This window comes from Oncorhynchus gorbuscha, unplaced genomic scaffold (assembly GCF_021184085.1).
Source record: "Oncorhynchus gorbuscha isolate QuinsamMale2020 ecotype Even-year unplaced genomic scaffold, OgorEven_v1.0 Un_scaffold_428, whole genome shotgun sequence".
Taxonomy (NCBI): domain Eukaryota; kingdom Metazoa; phylum Chordata; class Actinopteri; order Salmoniformes; family Salmonidae; genus Oncorhynchus; species Oncorhynchus gorbuscha.
In genome coordinates, this window is record NW_025745273.1 from 367,246 (window position 1) to 389,841 (window position 22,596).

At 38.9% G+C, this 22,596-nt stretch overlaps 1 pseudogene; it reads left to right on the top strand.

Annotated features, from left to right (window-relative positions):
• Positions 1-335: 335 nt before the first annotated feature.
• LOC124018194 lies at positions 336-16,296 on the top strand (annotated as a pseudogene).
• Positions 16,297-22,596: the final 6,300 nt, after the last annotated feature.

Below are 22,596 nucleotides of genomic sequence, written 5' to 3' on the forward strand. Positions count from 1 at the left end.
GTATATTAGTCGCTGTGTATTAAACACACTTCTGTCATATGTACTTGTTGGCCCATTTGATTATATTTTTACGTTGTTTGTCAGCTAGCTGGTTTGCTAAATTAACTTAGAACTAGGCTAGTCGCTAATGCTGGCTAGCTAACATCCCCGACCATGAGTTCACTAAGCTACTCTCCTTCTGATAAAGAAGAGGTCTGCTGGACGGAGAAAGAAGCTCTTGTGAAAGAGGAGAAGGAAGAGGAGGCTGTTACAATACAAAAACAAGTAGAGGGTGAGGCTGTTACTGTGAAAGAAGAAGAGAAAGACGTTACAGTGAAAGAAGAGGAAGATGCGTTCAGAGTGAAAGAGGAGGATGTTACAGTAAAAGAAGAGGAGGAAGAGACAGAGGAGGATGCAGTTTTTGGAGTGAAAGAGGAGGAGGGGGAGATGACTGTCACATTGGAGGAAGAAGAGGAGGTTGGAGATCTGTTTAATACCAGTAAGTACCATCTCTACAGTCTTTGAACCAATATACAGTAAAGGGGTTGTACACTTTAATGTTGTTCTGTAGGAATGGCTGAAGCTTCACTATGTATTCCAATATGTAGTCTTAGAGGGGCAAACAGTAGTTGTTTCTTGAAGAAATCACTTAAAGTGACTCATAGATAATTAACAGAGAGTAGCAGCACTGTGAAAGAGGGGTCTTCTACACTACCCACAATGCACTATTTCTTAACATCATATGGAGGATCTACTCTGTGCATCCGAGTTTGTATGCTAGCTTGGTAGCTAGCGAAAGCGTGCAAACGTTAGCCACACCTCATGCTTTCATGCACTTTGTGGTTGTGTTATCTATTGGGAACCCGTTAGCAGGGTAGGCTCTGGTGCCTTCTTCCCAAGGGCTCAAAATGAAAGAGAAAATCATACCTGCTTGCTCGTTTTATTCGGTGTATATACCGAGTAAAAAAAGCGTATATTTTGGGTTCTGATGGTGTACGACAGTTTAACATTTATAGGCATTTATAACTCTACCTACATAACCTGAACTAACCGGTGCCCCCGCACATAGACTCTGTACTGGTTCTCCCTGTATATAGCCTCGCTATTTTTATTTTACTGCTGCTGTTTAATTATTTGTTACTATAATTTTTTATATTTTTTTTACTAAACACTTATTTTTCTTGACTTCTTTTTGGTTAAGGGCTTGTAAGTAAGTCTGTAGCCTTGAATGTTAGCCAATGTGTTACTGTGGTTACTGTGGTTCCATGTGAAGCTTTGAGCACCGAGATTTCTTAGATATATATTCAGACAATTATTTTTATTCCATTACATTAAACATACCTAGATTCCATGCCATTAAACATACATAGATTCCATTACATTAAAGGCAAAACATACCTAGATTCTATTACATTAAAGGCAAAACATACCTAGATTCTATTACATTAAAGGCGAAACATACCTAGATTCAATTACATTAAAGGCAAAACATACCTAGATTCCATTACATTAAACATACCTAGATTAAATTACATTAAAGGTGAAACATACCTATATTCAATTACAAAACATACCTAGATTCAATTACATTCATGAATTGGTTTGGAACCCTTGCTTGAAACCCTTCTCAAAGTTGGTTCCTTGACATCTTTGTAAAAAAAAAAAATGTTGTCATAAACAATTTTTTAAATTAAATATAACCATTATTTAACTAGGCAAGTCAGTTAAAAACAAATTCTTATAGACAGACTTCCTAACCCGGATGACACTTTGCCAATTGTGCGCCGCCCTATGGGACTCCCAATCACGGCCCGGTTGTTATAGCCTGGTTTGAATCCAGGCTGCAGGCTGTGTCTGTAGTGACTCCTCGAGCACTGAGATGCATTGTCTTAGACCGCGGTGCCACTCGGGAACCCCAAATTCATGTTCTAGTGCTGTCCCCAACTAAAATAAATATTGGTCAACCAAGAGTCATCTGTTTTTCTACCATTCGCCCCATGTGTTTTTATAAAATCAACTATATGTACATAACTTGTCTGATGCTTTAAGCACGCTGTTTGATTAAATAATTACAGATAGACAAATTACTAAAGGGAGCCAGTCATCAATATAACCTAACCAGAAGAAGAAAATTATACAAATCTCAAAGTAACTTTTGCCATTGCCAACCATGTAAAAATAGCCTACATAAAGCCAAAAAAATACAAATATTGCAGGTAGAAAATATCAGGATAAAAAATAAATATCCTATAAATCACTTTGGCTGCACGAACTTGAAACATTCTATCAACTGGGTCGCCCGAAATTCGCGATAGCAAGCTTGCGATATTGTATAAAATATTCTGGGCCCTCAGTTTCCCCTTCCAGTGAGTTCGGGACAGACGCAGCTTTAGGCTATTTTTGCAGAGGATAAGAAGTCATCTTAAATACGGGATCTTGTTGTCAGACAGTTTTTTGTATTCAGATCTCTGAAATGCACTTGAACTACCTATCATTTAGTGTCTCTTATGTTACGCTGGGAAAACAGTTTTCATGGGCACAGAAATCCTACATCATTTCAGAGTTTGCTAAATCCAATGGTTTTAACTGAGAGTCATCTGAAGTTGATTGACAACAGCCAAATGGATACTGTCATTAACGTGGTTCTTCAGAAATTTCACATCATTCTTAATACTATAGCTGTTTAGTTACAGTCACATGTTCAACTATCATCAGCTGATTCAAGAAATCACTTTCTGAATCGGTGTCAAATGACAAACATCACGACATAGGTATAGTTGTTGTTTGGTGACCTTATGGGTCCTACAGTAGGTCTATGTTATTGTTAGGTGACGTTATGGGTCTTACAGTAGGTCTATGTTATTGTTATGTTATGAGTCCTAAATGTAGATCTGTGTTATTGTTAGGTGACGGTATGTGCCATTTTGGCAAACACTTACAAACCCTCATTGTCAGGGTGATGGCAAAGCTAGCCAAAGTACATTTTACTTGTTGAAGTGTTTTTTAAAGTTTAAAGCAGTTGATTTGTGACAATAACACAAACATATTAAGCAGGAAATTGAAGCGAGCTTTGCAATTATAATCCAAATGTAACGGCTTTCTTCCGTTGAAGGAGAGTCGAACCAAAATGCAGCATGGTTAGTTCGATACATCTTTAATAAAGAAAAAACACGAACAATACAAAAACAACAAACGGAATGAAAAACCTATACAGCCTATCTGGTGAACACTAACACAGAGACAGGAACAATCACCCACAAAATACACAGTGAAACCCAGGCTACCTAAATATGGTTCCCAATCAGAGACAACGAGAATCACCTGACTTTGATTGAGAACCGCCTCAAGCAGCCAAGCCTATGCTAGACACCCCTACTCAGCCGCAATCCCAATACCTACTAAACCCCAATACAAAAACACACCACAAAATAAACCCATGTCACACCCTGACCTGACCAAATAAATAACGAAAACACAAAATACTAAGACCAAGGCGTGACACCAAAGTAATGTGAAATGCACTCATAAGCAACCTGGAAATTGAGGTTACTCCCCTGAGTTTTCCCCCACGTTGGTGAACTAGTGAATAGACAGAGCTTAGTTCTTAGGGCTAGGCCCCTTTTTTCTCCACTTCCTGTCTGAATGACGTGCCCAAAGTAAACTGCCTGTTGCTCAGGCCCCGAAGCCAGGATATGTATTTTAATTGGTACCATTGGAAAGAAAACACTTTGAAGTTTGTATAAATGTAAAAAATAATGTAGGAGAATAACCCAATAGATATGGTAGGATAAAATCTAAAGAAAAACAAAACAGATTTATTTTTGAGAGAGACTTAGAATTGCAAGAGAAAGGGCATACTGAATATTAGCCCCCAGGATGCAATTCCTATGGCTTCACGCGGTGTCAGCAGTCTTTGTTCAAGGTTTCAGGCTTGTAACTTCCAAAACTAATAAGAAATATCAGTTTTAATTCAGGGACACAGTTGTGGAAATTTGTGTTTGCACGCGCGACAAGAAGACAGGACGCACCTGCTAAAATCGGTTTCCTATTGAACATAATTCTTTCCGTAAGAAATATTAAAGTTTGATTACATTTAGAGTATCTGAAGAGTAAATAGAAACATATTTTGACTTGTTAAAACAAAATTTAGTCGTATCTTTTTGGATTCCTTTGTCTGCATGTTGAACAAGTGGATTACTCCAAAAAAAATTACATACAGATTATTTCACTTATAATTCACTGAATCACAATTCCAGTGGGTCAGAAGTTTACATACACTAAGTTGACTGTGCCTTTAAACAGCTTGGAAAATTCCAGAAAATGGTGTCATGGGTGGGGATGTATTTCATGGCCTACCTTCAAACTCAGTGCCTCTCTGCTTGACATCATGGGTAAATCTAAAGAAATCAGCCAAGACCTCAGAAAACAAATGTAGACCTCCACAAGTCTGGTTCATCCTAGGGAGCAATGTCCAAGTGCCTGAGGGTACCACGTTCATCTGTACAAACTATAGTTCGCAAGTGTAAACACCATGGGACCACGCAGCTGTCATACCGCTCAGGATGGAGACGCGTTCTGTCTCCTAGAGATGAACGTACTTTGGTTTCGAAAAGTGCAAATCAATCCCAGAACAGCAGCAAAGAACCTTGTGAAGATGCTGGAGGAAACAAGTACAAAAGTATCTATATCCACAGTAAAACGAGTCCTATATCGACGTAACCTGAAAGGCCGCTCAGCAAGGAAGAAGCCACTCCTCCAAAAGCGCCATAAAAAAGCCAGACTACGGTTTTGTTGCAGGAATTAAATTCCTCTGTTTTAACACCCAATTAAAATTAAACACTCTGTCAATTCATAATGATTTGTATGACCCTTATTTTATAAAATAAAGTCAAACAGCAGATTTTATTCACGAGAGGACTGCTCCTTACACATTTTACCACAGGTTATAAACTGAAAATGACGTCATTAGTTTCAGTACTAGCTCATGTCATCTCCGCTGTAGTACAATGGCTGTATGGTTGAATGAAGGATCCAGATTCGTCCACTTGTTCTGTAGACATGCATTCAGCACTCCACGGGTCAGAACCTGGAATCGGCTGGTACCTCACCATCCATTTTCATCGATTTCTCCAGAGTCCTGGAAACAAGGCCTCGTACACAGGGAATTAGACAACAGCCCCAAAAAACTAAAACGGTCACACAGGTGAATGTAGCCCATAATACAGTGATCATAATATTTTTCAATTTTCCAAACATACTATCAAACCAATTAGTCAGATAAGTATCCACCCCAGGGTTTTCTGCCAAACCGTGAGCCAGGGTGGTCAAACCAGCTGAGGCTTCGGTCACTGATTCGTCCGGCGCTGTGTTATTTGGGATGTAAGCACAAACATGGTCCCGAAAATCACGCATACTCCTCCCTTTTCAGCCAATAACATATCTAATGCAATTCTATTCTGCCAAGCCATCAGGCTGGTTGCTTCAGTCTGTTCTGCAAAACCTTTAATAGCATCTCTGGTATAATTGGTAAAGCGCTGTTGATTATAATAAATATAATTAATCTAGTCCACGTTCTTATTGAGAGTAGACCACCTGGAAATGCTTAACTCTAATCCTGCTAGGATCTGATTTCTTGCTTTGAACTCATCTGGCACCCCCCCGTGGAACCCCAATGTTATCAATGTATACTTTGTCATCAAGAGACCCAGATGGAGTAGCTCTTTTCTCCCGTTTGGCTAACTTCATGTCTTGGTGTTGAATGAGTGTGAAAGGCATTCCCAAATGTACAAGGGAGCATAATCCTGTCCAATCTGCCGGTAAAACCCTGCCCTGACATCATTTCCCAAGAGTACTGTACCGGGCCAAACGGTAATATTCTCCTCCGGTCACTGTAAAGGGAGGAACCTGTGGATATAAATAGTGCAAATCAATGCAACTGTCATTATCTGGCATTCCTGCTTTCGTGAACAGCTTTACCATACTGGCCTAACCTCCTCTAACCGGAACTGTACTAGGGTGTCGACCAAAAACTGGTCAAATCCATCATACCACAACCCTAGATCCTCCTTCATTACTGTTTAAAGGGTAAGGCGTATCTTTATGTAATACATCCCTCTCTCCGGATTACAGTCAAAAACTCTCACCTCCACTATACTCCACCTCTTTCCATACTGGGTGAGTGGATTCATATAGCCCTCTCTCTCCGTATGAGCTATGACCTGTGTCCACGATCAATATGGGGACCTGCACCGATATATACCATAATGGCTCAGAGTCCTAGACTGCCATGTAGTTAGAGACCCCATTTGGTCTACATAAAACTCCATTGAGAGATCCTTCCAACCTCTACTCTAACTTCCTGTCTACCCAGATCTAGGGATCTCTTATGCTTGTTTTGGAACAAAATCCTCATCGTCTAAACCATGAGTCAAATTACCACTCTCTGCATACCATACTCAGGTGGGACGTGCTGTATCAGGAATATGGCACCCACGATAAGACAGCTCAGACGAACAGCGCCCATGTGAAGCCCCACCCTCTCCCCGAGAACACATCATTAGCAAGAGCCAGACACACCTTCACTTCTATGAACAAAAACAGGGGTGAAAAGACAGAAAGGAATTCTTCATTCGAGAGATTTCCCCCGGAATTCTGTTAATTCCAGTTCTCCTCTCGAACACTGCTTATTTTTAATGTGTCTTACCCTCCCGCCGTGTGAAATGAGTCCGGGTAGCTCTTTCAGCTAGCTGTCACCAGGAGTCCTTGGTATGGTCCCCCCAACAAGCCTCAGGGACTGGATTGAGTGACTTCACCTGTAGTTCACCTGTAATGCATAAAATCCTGGACATACAGGCTTGGTTAACAAACAGTTTCTCATATGTTTTATCTGATTATATCTTTAACTTCTATGCCTATTCGTTAGCAATTTTTGTGTTTATTATTAGTTTATTATCCAATAGGCCACTGACTTACCCATCCCCCTTTTGATACCTGGCTCTGCCCAGGTAACAACCTTATCTACCCTAAATAATGACTTAGGTAGGATTAGTAAATTATCCTTGTATTCTGACATTATCATGTATGTCCAATTCTCCTTTGGGCATCCATTCATATCAATCCTGTATCAATTCTCTGCCAAGTGTCTTATCTAGTTTAAGAAGTATCTGTGCTACTTATATATTTTCTTAAATATATATATTTACCGATTTAAACAGTAACCCTTTTCTCTCCTATCTCAAATACCACTAAGCTTCTCACTGTTTGACTTTATCTAAAATCATTGATTTTTAGAAAAAAACATGTCTATGAGTGGCAATCTCTGAAGTCCTTACATTTCCTTAATCAATCTATCTTAATCCTAACAATAATCCTAAATCATCACAGATGTCCTATATTCCAGTAAAATTTAATACTATTTTAAAAAACTCCTAATAGTCAAACAAAGCCAAAACAAATGCTAACCATATCAAAATCCTTCCTACACTTACAAGCTCTTTTCTTCAGGGATCCTCAGTATTCTATCTGACAATAACATTAATTTAATATGTGTTGCATAGTGTGGAATACCTTATCTACAGTAATTTATCACCCCTAAGAACTTAAACTTATTTTTCTATGTCATTTCCTGCCCTATTGGCTTAATATGGTGTCCTGTCCGAACCTCAAAGGACCATGTTTTATCTCCCCCTATTTATTCTCAATGATAAATAGGATTATTTTCTGTTGTAATACCAAATCAATAATAGCCAATTCAAAAACTTCACAGCTAATATTGTAAAACAGACTCCTGAAACACTTTCTCTTCAGTGATTCAAACAATAATTCTAACCCCAAACTAAAACTCCATTATAACTAATTTACCTTAAAACTAGTAACCCAAATGACCACAAATTCATTATATAAATGGCTCTCCCCTGAGGCTGATCAGACCCCAAAAGATAGCCATGATAAGGTCAATAGGTCATACCACCCTTTTATAGTCATGTTCCAAACCACATTAGACATATTAAATTACCCTTTATCCTTAAAAAAAAATTCCCTTGTGTAATTAAAACTCATAAAAACTCAAAGTTCCATATGTGACCGTGCCTCTTTAAAATACCTTTGCACTAAAACAAATAGTACTAACAAATGTTTTATATGTAAATACTTGCAAACCTTAATGAATAAACAACTTAATAAACTTCCAGGTCTTTTTCAATTTGGTCGTTTATTCCCTCAATCTCACCCACTCTCCCCAAGATTATAATCCCAGGAAACATCTAAAAGTGAGACACCTAAACATCAATTTTCCCAGAAGAACACAAAACGCCCAACTAGCATTCACTATGCTACTTTGATTCAGAAACTCAAAAGTGAACTATAAACTAAACCTAATGATAATTCCCCTTTACCTCAAATCACCAATCATAAGTTTTAAACAACGTCAATGTATATGTTTACTTAAATGAACATGCTACCCTTAGATACAATTAACCAGATAACATTATTATCCAATGTATTACTTTTTCCCTCTGCCGCACATGTTGTACATTTCTCAGTGTAAGAAATCCGTAATTTAATCCCAGATATTTAATAAAAATGTAAACGCATTCTCCCATGGCTCCTTCAACTTACATATTTTAGATAACTTCCATCCGTCCCGGAATAAGGAATCCTACTTAAACACACCAAAATTGACCATAACCAGTAACCAAATAAACAAAACACTTTTATCAGCAAACAATTTTCTCGGTTAACCCCCAGTCACAACATCATTTCCGTGGCGACAAAAGTGCCTTGCGAGTGACGTCATCAACAAGTGCTCAACCTAGAGCCGATCCGCAATGACCTTCAATGAACAGTAAATAATTGTTGGCTGTCTACAGCATCAGTAGTACGGGTTCGTTAAACCAAACCTAATTTATCACATCTGTTGAATCCTGAATTAGAATTTACAACATCAATCAACATCTCTCATCTCTCAATTCGCAAAATTTATACGAACATTTCGATAGGCATAAATCGTAATTGTCTCTTCGTTATTATTTAGAATTCATTTTGATTTAAGTAACTGTCTCGTCTTTGACTTTGCATTTTAATTACAACTCTATTCCCAATACATTATTCACTTGTCTAATTAAAACTCCTAATATTCCATATGTGAATGTACCCCTTTAAGATATCTTGTCTCTGGAAACAGGGAAATCCCCTTAACCCAAACGTTTACTACAACAACGAAACCTAAGTATGATAATCCCGTCACATCATTCGCTCCAAATCCCTCGATGTTTCATGTAACTCATTCAGTCCATCTCCAAATTGTCGCCCCAAAATATTTTATACACTCAAACCACTGATAAGCGTGTACTGTCCCTTTTAAGATAAGACATTTACTTGTTCCCCGTAATGAAAACAGATAATGTTTTTAGAATACGTCAACTTCTTGTTCGAATTCACTGGCGTTACCTAACCAAAAATCAATACTCGGGAAAACAATCACAACTTTTTACAATACAACTATTCTTACCTATTTATAGTCCAAAGTAGTGCACTATATAGGGAATATGACTCTTGTCTAAAGTAGTGCACTATATAGGGAATAGGACTCTGGTCTAAAGTAGTTAACTATATAGCCCAATTGAATGCCTAGCAATTCCGTTGCTAGCTGTAGCATCTTTTCAGACTATCCTTACGATATTCAGCTCCTGTAAAAAAAAAGATATTTGGAACTTTTAACCACTTTTGAAAAGTAACTCTAAGCTATAATGCACACATTTTCCATCTAAATGCCACAACCCATTTTCTCTGTTTAAATTTGAGGAACGGTGTTGTCAGCGTAAAATGACGCCGCAAGTCAGCCTGCCTCTGTAAATTATATATGTCAGTCGATTCATAAAAAATATAACATCCTGGTAGCACAAAACTGTATCGTATCTCTCCGTTATTCCCTATATTTAACTTTAGGTGACTTTCTCTTCTATGATACATTTATTTAAATATGACTCCCGTCTCAATACATTATTCCAGCAGATCATTTTGGGCAAAATAGCATATTACATCGAAATTGTCTCGCCATTATTTTTAATGACTTCTTTTTTCAATTCAATCTAAACAACATATTAAACGTTCAGTTCATATCTTATACAAACACTAGCGACCATATTTTTTTCAGGCAAAACATAGATGAATTACAATCTAAAATTAATTTTAGTCTATCGGTTTCAAAGCTGAAATACGAACCTCTGTGTCCCGCTATTAAAATGATTGAGTTTCCCCGCCAATAACTATATTATTATAATTGTCTGTAGTCGCAAACTTCGACACCGAGAATTCCCAGAAAATCATCCTAATTTAAAACCCTTCCTGACTATTTTAGTAATATCAGCTTCTATTCAGGTTCTTTGTCTGAGTCAGATTTTGGACGCCTCCCTTCGATTCTCTTTGTTCTCCTATAACGGTAATCTCCCGTTAGTTCCGGGACCTCTTTGGATTTCTATTTGTGTTTTCTCCTTTATGGAAACCTTGTCAATAGCTTTGACTGTTGAATCAGATATTAGGTCTTACCTATACAACCATAAGCCCAGGGGTCGTAAATCCGCTAGTTAATATATTATTTTCCGGTTGTGTCAGAGGGCTTATAAAGAACGCTAATAATCGTTATCTCATGCCACTATTTCTTAGGCTTCCCTCTCGCATAGAACCTCTTGTCTATAGATTTGGCTTTTATCCCATTTCTCTAGATTTTGGTTTTCCTCCTCCTCATTTGGATATTTCAGTACTATTTGTTGAATCGGAACGATGATCAATACTCCCACAATTCAAATGACCATTTCAGTTATCTTGTCCGCATAGCATTCCCTTCCTGCCTCCCCACGCCCAGTTAATATCTTATTTGTACAAGGTCACCGTCCTATCCCCCAGCAGGCCATGCTATTTAATATCCCGTCTTAATCCCGGGCGAATATGCCTCTCATGATTGTCTGTGTATATATTTCTATGACCTATGTAACTGTATTTATCGTTACACAGTTATTTTAGTTGCTCTTCTGTCTGACTATGTGTGTGTCTCTTTTAATGAAAATCAATGTGTATGGGATTCTATATGTATTTATCCTTTCTGGAAACTTCGTCAATAGATTTGACTTTTCATCGGACATTATTTCACCCGTAGGATATTCTCCTTGGGACTTTCAAAGTTAATATCTCATATCTCACTACTCTAGATTAAGTTTCCCTCTCCTCTTCTTTAGATATTAATTTCTTTCAGTATTGTACAGGATAAATTTCTCTGTTCGCTTAGAATTACCCTGCCTTCTCACCAAGCCTAATTGATCCTCACCTGTTTTAATATATCTATCTGCTACTTCTTCATAGTCAGACTGCTTCCCATATACAGATAGACTACTCAGGTTAACAATTTATTTAGGTATGTCTTTTGAATTAATGGCTATCCTATTTGTACAGAACGACCGTCCTATCACACAATACTTACTATATCTCTCCTTAATAACCTTCCGGCTTGCAAAACCAGGATTTATTAAGCTCTAGTTTATTTATGGTAGTGCACCTTACCACAGGTCAATTTCAGACCTGTTTCCTTCCTATCGATTTTGGTTAAAACACAAAGTAGAAACCCATTGTATTTGTTCAGAATATTCAAGCACCTATCATTGATTAAATCCAAACTCCCTTAGAACATTTAATAAAAAATATCCCAAATAATTCCTCCCAAATTCGAGAATAAAGGCTACTGACCTTGCCGCCGACTGGGAAAAGCACTGTTCGTTGGATCTCGTCACCGTCCCTGTCGGTCTGGGGTGTACACCGGCCTGTCTTTTCACCCTCAATTTAGAAGCCAGGTCTTAAATAACGGGACCCAACCCGCTCGTGCACGATTTTCGGTGTAGTACCTTCAGATGGCAGGGACGGATATTTAGATACGGCGTTCGAAGGACCAATTGTTGCAGAAATTAAATTCCTCTATGTTTTAACCTCTTGCCTGGCACGCAGGCGTCCCATCTAGTGCTCTGGAAATGCAAATGCACTACGCTAAATGCTAATAGTATTAGTTAAAACTCAAACGTTCATTAAAATACACATGCAGGGTATTGAATTAAAGCTACACTCGTTGTGAATCCAGGCAACAAGTCAGATTTCTAAAATGTTTTACGGCGAAAACATAGCACATATTTATGTCAAACCACCACCGCAGACATAGCTCATTAGCATAGCCAAGTAGGAAAAAATATGCAATCAACAAACGCAGGATTTAAAAAAAATCATTTCACTAACCTTTTGAAATCTTCATCAGATGACAGTAATATAACATGTTACACAGTACATTCATAATAATAATTCCTTGTATTCCTTGTAATAATAAACAATAATCTGCAATATATATCCATAAATCTATGTTTACAATGACGCATCGTTCAAAAAATGCTACTAAAATGTCAGGAGAAATTAAATAGCTCCGGCAGATAACGTCAGCTAACAAGGAATACACATCATAAACTTTGACTAAATATGCATGTTTTACATATGTATAGGAAGATACACTTCTTCTAAATGCAAACGCTGTGTTACATTTATTTTTAACGTTACAGTTTGCGTTTACTAGGCTATACTAGGAGTCGGCGCTCCAAATGTATCATTATGCCTCCTACATCTTGGAGTCGACAGAAACCCCAAAAAATTTACACAAAATTAACACATAAATATTCCCTTACCTTTGCTGTTCTTCCATCAAAAGACCTGGAAGGGATTATACTTACCAAAACAGCGTTTAGTTTTCAAGTCTGCGTCTTTCGGTTCTCAAAATAGCCACTTTTCGGTCGAAATGTAGGCTAAATTCAAGTGGATGTGCACCAAAACGTCGAAATTATATATTATATGTCGAGTAAACTTGTCAAACTATGTTCATAATTAAGCTTTAACATGTTATAAAGGTGTACAGCAATTGTGAGGACGAAGCGAAACACACACGTCTTGTAATTGATCCTGAAGAAAAGAGAGAGCGGGAGCAGAGCGCGCATAAAGTACACTTTTTTTTTTCACGTGACCGAGACCTTTCGGCACGCTCAACGTCTCGTGAGCGCGCGGTTAACACAATGAGAAGACCCATTGAAAGCAGGCTTCACGCTGAACACGTAGGAACTGTTCCCAGAGCGGTAGTTGTTTGGGAAGGCGTTTAAGATGACGTCAAAGTTGGGCCAACTTTTTCCATGACAAGAGAGATTTTGGGAGAATGCATGCCCTGAGACTTCTGCTTTACATAGAGACGAAGTTTAAACGGTTTTAGAAGCTTTAGAGTGTTTTCTATTCGATAATATTTTTTATATGCATATATTAGCAACTTTTGACAAAAATGTATCCTGTTTTATATGGGTACCCAATTCCTCCATTAGGGGCAGTAAACAGGGCTAGGCTTAAGAGGTTAACACCCAATTAAAATTAAACACTCTGTCAATTCATAAGGATTTGTATGACCCTTATTTTATAAAAATGGACAGAGCCCAGTCTTAAAGTCAAACAGCAGATGTTATTCATGAGAGTACTGCTCCTTACACATTTTACCACAGGTTATAAACTGAAAATGACGTCATTAGTTTCAGTACTAGCTCATGTCATCTCCGCTGTAGTACAATGGCTGTATGGTTGTCACATGTCTCTACCTATTTAAGATAATATATGACCGAGCCAAGGTCATGCTTGTGTAGATAAAGCCTTCTAGCCAGACTGGTGATATAGTTCATTAATTTCTACTAAGGAACAGACAGTCATTGTTCTAATTCTTGATTATATTTACACACATTATATTCAGTACTAGGATTAAAAAGAAAATTCATACATATACAGTAACATAATAGTATTCTGATTAGTCAGTCCTGATTGAAATGTATACATAATTAGTCATTATTGATAAAAATTCCCTTAACAGGTTTGCAACTGCACATGGGGACAAAGATCGTTCTTTGTGGAGAAATGTCCTCTGGTCTGATGAAAGAAAAACAGAACTGCTTGGCCATAATGACCATCGTTATGTTTGGAGGGAAAAGGGGGAAGGAAGGAAAAGTATATGGATATATTGAAGCAACACCTAAAGACATGTCAGGAAGTTAAAGCTTGTTCGCAAATGGGTTTTCCAAATGGACAATGACCACAGCCATACTTCCATAAGATGAGGCAAAATGGCTTAAGGACAACAAAGTCCAGGTATTGGAGTGGCCATCACAAAGCCCTGACCTCAATCTTATAGAAAATGTATAGGCAGAACTGAAAAGGCGTGTGCGAGCAAGGAGGCCTACAAACCTGACTCAGTTACACCAGCTCTGTCAGGAGGAATGGGCCAAAATACACCCAACTTATTGTGGGAAGCTTGTGGAAGGCTACATGAAATGTTTGACCGAAGTTAAACAGTTTAAAGGCCATGCTACCAAATACTAATTGAGTGTATGTAAACTTCTGACCCACTGGGAATGTGATGAAAGAAATAAAAGCTGAAATAAATCATTCTCTTTGCTATTATTCTGACATTTCATATTCTTAAAATAAAGTGGTGACCCTAACTGACCTAAAACAGGGAGTTTTTACTCGGATTAAATGTCAGGAATTGTCAAAAACTGAGTTTTTAAATGTTTTGGGCTAAGGTGTATGTAAACTTCCGACTTCAACTGTATATGTACCTAAATGTTTAATATCCATCATTTTTATGATCATAAATTTGAATTGTGCGCCCCGCAGTTTCACTTCAACGGGACCCCTAGGCTTAAGAATGTGAGCTCAAATAGACTGAAGAAGTTATTGTGAGTTTCCTTGAGTAGCATCCTGATCGTGCGCTGTAATATTCAGAATACATTTGTGAAAAACAAATCTTTGCTCACCATTTTTGCTCCAGGCAGATATGCTACATCCAAACTAGCGGTTTCCTCGTTAGCATGGAGGAGTTTCTGCAATCAAATTGCATGTGCATCGCCCTCGTGGCGCAATTTCAGCAAACACAGAAAGAGTCCTATATTGGAAACCAAAAGTAATTTGGCACACTGCTTAGGATTTCAACAACTTTAATAACTTTTTCCTAGCCTATAATAATCAATGTTACTGCTAATGTGAAAACAAGATTAAAATATGGCTGTTCTTTCTCGTTTTAAGACATTTGTTAAATAATTTTAACATTCATTACAGACGTCAATTGTTGTAAAAACGTAATGGCTATGCTGTCGGCATCACCTTTTACAGTGGATTTCTGCTGTTGTGGGCCTTTAACCGCCTGTCTGACTTTGTTGTTCACACAGGAGAGAGACGGGACTATTGTGGATCCTCTGGGGAGCCTCAACAACCTCATGATGCTGACAAGGCAAAGAAGAGTCTCTCCACATTAGAACACCTCAAGAAACACCAGCAGAGATCCAAAGGGAAGAGGACTCACTGCTGCTCTGATTGTGGGAAGAGCTTCACCTCATCAGGCATTACAATGCATCAGAGAATCCACACAGGAGAGAAACCTTTTGGTTGTACTCAATGTGGGAAGAGTTTTACTCAGTCAACCAGCCTGATATCACACCAGAGAACACACACAGGAGAGAAGCCTTATAGCTGTACTATATGTGGGAAGAGTTTTACTCAGTCAACCATCCTGATATCCCACCAGAGAACACACACAGGAGTTAAACCCTATAGCTGTGCTCATTGTGGGAAGAGTTTCACCTCCTCAAAAGTCGTTAAAGTACATCAGAAAATCCATACAGGAGAGAAACCTTTTAGCTGCTCTGACTGTGGAAAGAGTTTTCTTCTCTCAGGACAATTAAAATCACACCAGAGAACACACACAGGAGAGAAACCCTGTAGCTGTGATGAATGTGGGAAGAGTTACACGACATTAAACAATCTGTTGGTACACCAGAGAACACACACAGGAGAGAAACCTTATTGCTGTGGTCAATGTGGGAAGAGATTTACTCAGCCACATACCCTGAAATCACATCAGAGAACACACACAGGAGAGAAATCTTATAGCTGTAGTCAATGTGGGAAGAGTTTTTCTTGGCCACACACCCTGATATCACACCAGAGAACACACACAGGACAGAAACCTTATAGCTGTGATCAATGTGGGAAGCATTTTACTCAGTCAAGCCACTTGATAGCACACCAGAGAACACACACAGGAGAGAAACCTCATAGCTGTGCTCAATGTGGGAAGAATTTTACTACATCTAGCCAGCTAACTACTCACCAGAGAACACACACAGGAAATAATCCTTATAGCTGTACTCAATGTGGGAAAAGTTTTACTCAGTCAAGCCATCTGATATCACACCAGAGAACACATACAGGAGAGAAACCTTATAGCTGTGATCAATGTGACAAGCGATACTCTGATAAAAGATATCTGATTAAACATCAGAAAATACATGCATGAAGGAGTTTTTTCATTATATCAAACATTGTAGAATGAGTATTTGGTTGCTGATTGTCTCAAGGGTGGGCAGTCAAAAAGTTTTGTGTTTTGCTTTTAGCCATGCATCACAATTTATTTTGACTGCAAGTTTTTCCGTATTGGAGATTAGTTTTGTTTGGGCTTGTTCGAAGGGGACGAGAGTTCAAGAAGCTAGTGAGTTTTAGGAAGATGAGAGTTCTAGAAGCAAGAGAGTTTTAGGAAGATGAGAGTTCTAGAAGCTAGTGGAGTTTTTTTGCTAAATTTGTTTTAGGATTCTATAGAAAGAAAAAGGTGAGAAATAATACTATTGTATATTATTATTTGGAAATAAATGTTTTTTCTTGTTTTTAATTGTTGACAGCCAGTAGACACCATGTTAATATTGTAGAAGGTGAAGCATTGTAGTTGATTATAATGTGAAATGGAAGATTTTTCTGTTGGTGGTGCGCAAACTTTTCCAACAAAAATATAGGATATAATTGTTGTTGTCTTAAAGGGGGAAGGTGTTACTGGCTTTGGTTTTTCCATTTATGTTTTGAGGTTGGACTTTGAGGTCGTTAGGGCGCACTGATTGGTGTCACCTCGTTAGTCAGTATGTGTTACACCAGTTCTTTTGTTGGCTGTTACTGTTTACTCTGTTTACTAGTTACTATTTTGGTTTGTTTCCTGTCTTTAAGTTTGTTGTGGGTTTTTCTTTTGTTTGCCTCTTCTTGGGCAGATTTAGTGGCTCTCATGGTGGGTGAAATTGTAAAATTCAAAAGGCACTCGCACGTCTGAGCAATCTTAATTGCAGGTGCATGGCAACAATTAAACAAGATGAAGGAAATAAGGAAACCGCACACTGCTATTGTTGATAGTATCACCGATATTTAATAAGTGACTTTTATGTCCCAGTTGTTGTTACTAGTCAACTTTCAGTGGACTCTGAGAGAGCAAAAATTCCAACATTATGTTATAATACTTTTATTGCATCAAGTGGTTGTTTTATGCAACAGAATAGAGGGTTCTTAATAACTATTGTGTCTGTGTGTTCTAATGAGGATGAGCCTCTGGGACAGGGGTGTCAAACTCAAATACTCAGTGGGCCAAAATGTAAAACCTGAACAAAGTCACGGGCCAACATTGAACAAATTAACCTTTTAATACGGACCCAAACAAGTTTTGCTTTAACATTGAATATGGAACAAACATCGCTTATTAACCATACAATATATAATTTAATAGTGGAGACATGCAAAATCGAATTTCAAATGAAAAAACACATCAATGGCATTCATTTATTAAATAAATAAAATTGAAATAAAAATTGTATGCCTCTTTTCTATTTGCAGCCTTCTGATTTAAATACCAAAATAAACTTTTTCCACTGGCTAATAATTTTACAAATAAAATGATAATAAATCAATCAACCATTCAAGCCCATGCCTTGTAGCAAGAAAACGTGCATAAAGAAAACGTTAATTATTGCACACTGGTCTAATCTGATGTGCCCAAGCCAGATACCTGGCATCTCTTCTTGGATGCTAGTTCATCAATGTCTGGGCTCAAGCTCTGAGCTGAAGAAATCCTCAGTATCGAGCGAAGATGTTCATCAGTCAGACGTCTCCTGTGAGTTGTTTTGGTCATCTTCATCGAGGAGAAAAGTTGCTCGCATAGATAAGTGCTGCCGAACATGGAGAGCATCTGAGCAGCTTGGGTGCGGAGCTGAGGCATTGTGTCAGGGATGAACCGTGGAAACTGTGCGGCGCCCACAGCATCATACTTTGACTTCAGCGTGTCGTTGCACTGGAGTTCAATCAGCTCCATTTGGATGTTGGTTGGTGCATTTTCCACATCAACTGCGAAGGGATTACTAAGCAGTTCAAACTTGCATTTCTGGGCATCGAAGTCGGCAAATCGCCGGCTAAACTCAGTGGTGAGAACACTGAGTTTTTCATCAAACTGTGCGCATGGGAACAAGGCGGTAGAGATCTGCGCTTTTATGGATTGGCAGCAGGGAAAATGGCAAGGGTTTCCTTGCAGCATCTGATTCTCCCACAGGCACAGTTTAGTTTTGAAGGCCCTCACTGCAGCGTACATGTCTGTGATGATGCGCCCCCGCCCCTGAAGCTGCAGGTTCAGCGCATCGAGATGGCTCGAGATGTCACAGAGAAAGGCCAGCTCACACAGGAACTTTTGCTCCCGGAGCTCTGCTGTATCCTTCCCTTTGGTTTCCAGGAATTGACATATTTCCTCACGCAGCTCGAAACATCTGTTCAGTACTTTTCCTCTGCTTAGCCATCTCACCTCTGTGTGATACGGCACGTCTGCATATTCCGAACCACACTCCTCCAGAAAAGATTTAAACTGGCGGTGATTTAGACCTTTGGCTCTTATAAAGTTAACTACCTGTGTTACTGTGGTCATAACATGTTCCATCTTTAGGGCTTTGGCACACAGTGCTTCCTGATGTATGATGCAGTGGTAAACAGTTAGCTCACCTGCACAGTTCTCTTCCCGCATCTTCTCCCGAACCATGCCCACCAGTCCACTCTTTTTACCGCACATCGCTGGCGCACCATCTGTCGTTAATCCAACGAGTTTATCCCACGGCAGCTTTATTTCAGTTACACATTTGGAAACCTCCTCAAAGATTTCCTTTCCTGTGGTTGTGCCATGCATTGATTTGAATCCTAATAGCTTCTCCGTAACACACAGATTTGAGTCCACTCCATGGATGAAGTCTGACAGCTGAGCAGTATCAGATGCGTCACAGCTCTCATCCACAGCGAGGGAGAACGCAACAAAATATTTTCCCTTTTCCATCAGCTGGTCATACAGATTGGTGGCAAGATCACATGTGCGATCAGCTACTGTGTTCCTGCTCAGGCTCATGTTTGAAAATGCTTGTTTTTTCTCTGGGCATACGAGGTCACAAACCTTCATCGTGCACTTTTTCATGAACTCTCCCTCATTAAAGGGCCGGGCTGATTTTGCAATCTCTGCTGCCACTATATAACTAGCCTTTACAGCAGCCTCGCTTTGTGATGTGGCTTTTTTAAACATATTCTGTTGTGAAACCAAATGTTGTACTCCTTACTTACAGCCACGTTGACTCCACAAACAAGACAAACAGGTTTGTCTTTTACATATGTAAACAGATATTCTGCCTCCCACTTGTCCAGAAAACTCCTGTTTTCTGCCTTTCTTTTCGCCATTTTTGGGAAGGGTTAGCTCGCTGACAGTTGTAGCGTCTATGTTGCTATGACTACTATCACAGAGGAGAGAGCGTTTCTGGGTCCTGTCCTGATTGGCGCGCGAAAACAGCAGAGCATTATGGGATTCGTAGTATTAGTGGTGAATGCGCTGTATAATACCGGCGGGCCAGCTCTAGTAGCAATTTGGTATTGTCTCGCGGGCCAAATATAATTACCCCGCGGGCCAAATTTGGCCCACGGGCCAGAGTTTGACACCCATACTCTGGGAGATAACACTGACAGGAGATTTACAATGTCTTTTGGATGATAAAACGTAGACGGCATTCCAGAGCATGAGTTAATGTTTCTGTTCTATATGGTACCAGGGAGAGATGACCTCAGGGCCAGACCCTTGTCTCTACACAAGGAGTACTGTTTCTACAGCAGATACTGTCTGCTGTGAATTATAAGTACCTTTCTTACAAATCTTAACCTTGTGACCCATTCTATACGTCTATTGTTGGTCATGTAGGTTGAAAGGGGTGTATCTTGGCTGTAAAAGATCTTTGTACTTTTGTATAGGGGCTCTCAACAAATCATCTGGGGGTGATTTGTTGACCAGCCATCATTATTGTTGAGCACTCAATTGACTCACTTTATATGTGTATGTTGTATTGACCTGCTCCATTATTAAGTGAATAAAGATTTAGTTTAAGAAAAACTTATCACACGTCAGAGTTAGTCTCCTCATTTGATATGAAAGAAATTAACCACATTTAGGGATGTTAATTTTCACTTGGTGACCACTCCTGGCGACCTGGGTAAATGGTGCACCAGAGATCCTTCAAACTTGGGATCTCAGGGAGACCACACTTTGAGAATGGAGAAGATGGACCCAGCTTTGATCTGAGAGGCAGCGAGCTGAGTGGATACCACATCTCAAACCTAGTTTTTAAAAAAGAGGTGAGCGAAACACACGAAGTGTAGTTTTTAGAAAAGCCTCGTAGGCTCTTGAGTGTGTATTCCTGTGTGAGGGGGCACCTTGGAGGTGTAAACAGGGCCCAGTCAGGAGGCTCTGAGTGTGTATTCCTGTATTTTCCCAGTATGGGAGGAGTTGCTAGATTTATTGAATAAACCTTTCTCCATAAAGTTAGAATAAACCAAGGTGGCTGACTAGCTGTTGATGTTGAAGAAGCGTCCCGTCCACTAGATTATACGTCACAGTTGCAGAATCACCTGAAAGACGCACATCGCCATCTGCTGACGGGAGTTGGTATCGCAGTTGAGAAAATACTTTCAGACAAAAAGCTAAAAAGCGACTGCCCCTAAAAACCAACGACTCCCTTTGAAAACGGGTGATGTGGCATCTGAAACATTTATTATAGTGTAAAAATGTAACATAAAGTAATAACTTTGGTCATACCCACTCAGCACGTGACGTCGAATTATGGCCGATATCAGGTCTGTCTGTTCTGGCTGCTATTTCGCCCCAAAATAGTCATCCCAAATGGGGCTGTGTATAAGTATGTAAATGTCTCTCAGACAAGGTCACTTTTATCAATATACACTCTAAAAAGTAAAGGTTCCTGGAGTATCCTTTAGGGGTTCTTCAAATTGACCCCTTATCATGGTTCCTCTAAGAACCTTTTGGGGTTCATTTTTTAACTCCCTGTCCTCCCTCCCTCCATTATAAAAACATATTTTAATAATAATAATAATGTCAACAATATTGATTTAAATAATTTATTGTTTATTTAGTGGCACCACCAATGTGAATTGATATTTACCAAACAAAACACATTACAAAATTGCAACATTTTTGCTGACATGTCAGACTATAATAAATAATACATTTACTTTGTATAGTACTTTTCATGACATTAAAAAAATATATATAAATAATGAATTGTTAGGTTAGATTACTCGTTGGTTATTACTGCATTGTCAGAACTAGAAGCACAAGCATTTTGCTACACTCGCAGTAACATCTGCTAACCATGTGTATGTCAAAAATACATTTGATTTCATTTGATGTACAATAAAAAAACATACATCAAAAATGAGTCAGGTAAACGAACAATATTGTAGACTTGATGCTAAATACAGATTTTTCAGCTTTAGTATATAGTGTATATCGTATCCACTTAGTTATGTTAGGAAGTTTGCCATCTTTATGACCGGCCCTGGTAACTTCACCCCAACTTCTCTTCTCCCCAGAGCACAGTAACTTAACAAAAGTGTTTTTCTGAAATTTAAGGGAATTTTTAAAATTTTAAATACAGCCATAGCAGAGCCCCAAATCCTATGGGGACGTCCTCTAGGGCGTGGATGTTCTCCCCTTCTAAGGCCAGCGGGATTTCACTCATGGTGAAATGGATTTCCGCCAATGTGCAGTAAAGGAGTGAAGAGCGGTGAAATCTGTCAACAAAAGTAAGAAAAGATGCATACACATAACATAACAGATGTTCAGCTGGAGTTTTATATAAGCATGCACACCTATGTTTATGAAGAAACAGATGATTGGTGCATAGGCATACCTTGACACGGACATAAAGGCCACTCGGGTTCTCATTGAAGAGGTAGGGCAAGAGCAGAATCGCTGCTGTGGTCTCCAGTCCTAGTAAAGTAAAGCAATGATCTTACTACACTTGCTAATTTTATTACAAAATACATTAGAGAAAGGGAAGGAACAAGAGCAAATACCTCTTCTGCATTGTCCATCAGGGACTGTCAAAATAGCAGGATGATGTCCTCACCCCTGCCTCGCCTCTCTACCTCTGATAGTCCTTGAATTATCTTTTTTTCTATATCCATTCAATGGACTTGATTCATTTCTGAGAAGATCTGAAAAGATCATTTGCACACATTTGTATGCTAATAGATGTCAGTTTGTATTAACTGCTATGTAGGTTAAATGTACACTTCAAATGCAGCTGTCCTACAACATATCTGAACCTTCTTCTTGGTCCCAATTGCATTGTGTCCATGTTCTGTCCTATACTAATTTTAAAGGAAGAGAAA